This window comes from Ylistrum balloti, unplaced genomic scaffold (genome assembly GCF_031769215.1).
Source record: "Ylistrum balloti isolate Yb309-2 unplaced genomic scaffold, AGI_CSIRO_Ybal_v1 Utg371890, whole genome shotgun sequence".
NCBI classification, from domain to species: Eukaryota; Metazoa; Mollusca; class Bivalvia; order Pectinida; family Pectinidae; genus Ylistrum; species Ylistrum balloti.
In genome coordinates, this window is record NW_026782932.1 from 200,364 (window position 1) to 204,884 (window position 4,521).

A 4,521-nucleotide genomic window follows, 5' to 3' on the forward strand; every position below is an offset into this window, starting at 1 on the left:
TTTGATGATATTAATGGCTTCGGTATTCACAATAGATACTGAATAGTGTTGAAGATTTGTATCCTGATGAAAACAACATTGATATGATAAACAATTGTTTGCTATACATATCACAAAATATTTGATAACAAATCTGACGACTTACGAAATTGGAACGATTCATTCAGTATATCTATGTATTTCCATTTCTGTTTACAGACAGTTTTAAAATACATTCTTAACATAACATTTAACATAACTGTCAGAACTTCTGCTTACGTATTTCAAAAATGTCCCAGAGGTATTTATTTCAGCAAAAGTGATTTGAAATGACTTTGAATAAATTAATCATTTGGCTGGAAGAACGCTTCACCACTCATGGCAATTAAAACGTTATACATATTTCTATCAATATATTGCATATGAATTAGCGGTAATTCAAAATTGTTCTTATCATTACGCCCGAACTAAGATCATAAACAAAATAGCCATGGTTACAGAACATGTCAATTCTTTGTCATGATAGTTCTTTATGGTAAAAACAGTTTACACAAAATCATGGTTGTAAATGGTAATTTTTTCAGTCTCTAGTTATTTTCCAAAGCCACAAGAAGCTCTGGCTCAAGTTTTGTAACGTGTGTACCATAGCTATCTCATATATATACGATATACAACAACCAGCTGTTTTGTAAATTCTATATCCATAACGACTTATCGTATTTACAGTTTCCATTGAAGTTATAACGTAAACACGACCGTCGATCGCTTCCAGACAGCATGTTCCATTGACCTAAATGCGTTGAAGTTATATTTTCTTTTTGGTTGTTCTGTGAGAGTTGTATTCAACATTTTTGTTTTGCCCATATTATTTTTATGAATTTTCCTCGGATGATTTAAAAATTTTGTATGGCTTAGGAAAATAGACGAGTTCAAAATGATATGTCAATCAGTTATACTACAATGAACCAGCATGTAAGGTGTGCCACTGTCAAAACTACATATTCCCGTTGTCGTGGAGCTGTCGATATGAACATACAGGGTATAATGCTATACCTAGTTGTGCCAACTTGTGATAAAATCATGTGTGTACACCAGGAATACATGAAATAGCTTCCACGTTTATAGAAATGACTGAAGGTGTCGTTATAGCATACACTGAGGTCTTCATTGTCTTTTCTAAGAGTGCGAAATGTCCACTGACTGCTTTATAAAACAATGTTTTTTTATGATGAGATTAGAGTTGTAATGCAGATACTTACATAGTTATTCACGAGCTGGTTCCACTTGGTATGTTTATCAAACATAGTCAAGATTTGTATCATCCTTGGATTGCCTGTTTTAACACCACCCATTATTCTGATCTGGTGAACCATAGTTGGTTCTGCAAAGTCTATTTGAACCCATGTGTCATTGGCAGTGTTGTCACCACACCACCCTTGTCCTGTTCGGTACAAGAGAAATGGTATTACAAGGAATATATTCCTATGTCTTACACGTAATACAACAGCTCCTAAACTGTTTTATTAAATCATACATTGACACCTACTTGAAAACAAAAGAATAATAATGCAAAAATAATTGTTCATAAAAGGAAAGAATTTCAATAATAGCTATTCAGTAACATTTTCGAAAAAAAATTTAAAAGGTGCCACATCGGTTTATTACAGTGAATCTTAATTAAGCCTAATTTAATATTCATAGGATTTGTGATATAAACCGACCGTCTTGTGTTATTTCTGCCTTGTCAGCGGTATTCGTGGACACTGCTATCATATCTAATGATAGTTTCCCTTCCTTCCAAAGGTCGTCCATACAAACTGAAATGTAAAACAAGAGTAAACATACAACCTACAGATATATAAGCTTAAGATGAGTCACACTGTTTACATGGTAGTAATTACGACAAAAGATAATTAAATCCGTATGCTATTTTGTGTCGTCTATGAATTTTCATTGGTTATGCGATTATGACACGTGTAAGTTTTTTTTTAATTCAAGAGAGCCTTTGCTGAGCCAAAAAGATAAAAACGTACATTGCATTTCAAATAGAAACGCTAGTAACATACTTTTCATCACACGATCGATTAGGCAGGCAAAGCTGTAGAAAATACACATCTCCACACCAGACTTAAGTGAATTCATCATCTCTTTTTATTAACATTGATATACAAGTATTTCTGGATTTTAAAATGATCATGGATGACACCGACAACGAGAAAATATATCATGATTTGTATAGAAATCTCGTCCTACAGATATACTGCTTTACAAGGGAGATATTCAGTAACCACATTGGTTTCAAAATTCAATCCCTAATGAGTTCTTTTAAAATCAATAAAACTAGGACAAAATATTAATAAGAAAAAGAACAAACGAAAGAATTACATGGAGACTCCTAAAAAAGTAGAATAAGAATAAGACAATGTGTTCTGGAAGAGTAGGCATCTTCTACTTCATCGACGACGCCCACCATGTAAATATTAGTCAATACAAGTAAGCTATCAAGGAATGAAAAATTCAAAATAGGGAAATTGAAATTATCACGCTTATCATACAACTTCTTGGCATCTGTCCATGTCATTGGAAAAGACCGAGATAAGAGTCTGGCGCGCCCTTGATTTCCAGTTCCGGTGGGTATATACGATGGACATGGTCAATAAATTTCTTATTTAAAGACGTCATCAATATATCTGAAAGTCAAATTAAACGACATTACAAAGTCTTTGTGACCTGATTGATGCGCTCTTCAATAAATTCAACATCGTATGAAAACATTAACAAGTCAGCAACAGAGGAAGATCTTGCCTACAAACTCGACACTCGTATGTTTCTTCTTTAATTTGGACGTAATTTTCACGATATATATTTCAGTATAATTACAGTCATGTATTTGGTTCTTGGATAAAAACCTCTCAAGAGAACGCAAGCGTTGTTTCAATTGATAATCTGGTACGGCGCTCTAATAGATTTCTCCCATCACCTTTCATTTAGAGTTGCTTCCATATTAAATGGTCTATGTCACCACCCTAATAATAGAGTTTTCCAATCACCTTTTTATTTGAGTTGTCCTCACACTAGCAAATAAAGGCCTATCCTACTTACAGGGTTGTCCTACAACGTAGTCTGTGTTTTGCAGTGTTTGTTTTTTTCATTCACATAATCAAATAATCTTGTCATCCTGTTGTCCACCAGATTGGAAACACGAATAATCTAAGTCATCAACTGGCGGACGAACTGATAACAAAGGCTTTTAAATGTTGAACGGTGATCAAAATCACGGGGATGTTTTACGGTTCATAGAGATCTCGTTCTTTGTACGATATGAAGTTGGACGTGTTTGACGAGGTTTAGTAAATCTGTTGGTTCCGTTGCTATACACCTTGCTCTTATTTGAGAACGTGTCATTTCTTACTTGGACTGACAAAGGTTTACATGATGAATATCGTCGATAAAGCAGAAGATGCTTACTATTCCAGAACACCTCTTTCAGGATTATACGTGTGCATCTTTCTTTTCTTCATATTCTGACCTATATTTATTGAAATAGAGATTAGATTACAGTGATGTTGGCATGTCGGAATTTTTCTTGTTTATTTAAGTTGTTTATAATTGATATCAGTATGAATGCTTCAATATCTGAAGTTATTTGGTCTATCTATGTCGTAACGGAGCAACACCTAATTCAAATTAAATTATTTGAAATGAAAATCCATCTATCTTCCATGATTAAATTATACGTATTCGTTTGTCACTTCTCACAATGCTGTCGTTATAAATCTTATCAGTACCAACACACATTTCTAGACAGAAATACCTCACATGTCATTTATTGGATATGAGCTGTTATGTTACACGTACATTGTACGTATATCTCACTCTTCTGATAACAATGCAGCCTACAAATTACTTTCTCATTATTTACCCTCTGTGTTCAGGCTGGATCAGTGTCGGAATAATAAAAAGTGTCAAACAGTTCGACTTATATACTTATAACTTCCGATGATACATAAAACTAACAAAAGTCATGATCATGAAAATCTATAATTTTGTTATTTTTCATCTAATTTACGGTACATTACGCCGTCTGATATACAAGTGATTTACGGACACCGTCATCACACTCATGTTTGAAGTTAATCTAAAATGTCTGGTGACAAACATTATTGTATGAACCTACAGTCGATCAGTAAACACTTATCAATTCTTCAGATTGATTTATCATATGTTTCCTTACCTACCACCCCTTGTTTTACGTAACTATTTACGTATGGTGATCCACTCTGTCAGATGAAAGGTGGGTTTTATGTTTATGATCGCTATAACCTAGTTGCGTGGGAAGCACTACGTCACATAAGGTATATCTTCACCCTGGGTGACCATGGTGATTTGTTTCTTTACCTCCAGCTTCATATCGCACAAGGAATACGAATATTTCTCAATGAGACCATTATGACGACCAAACGTTTTTCATCAACCTGCATCTTTTGAAAACCCATGTCAGTTAGTTGACGAATTCTTGCACAAAAATGGTAAAACTGGGAA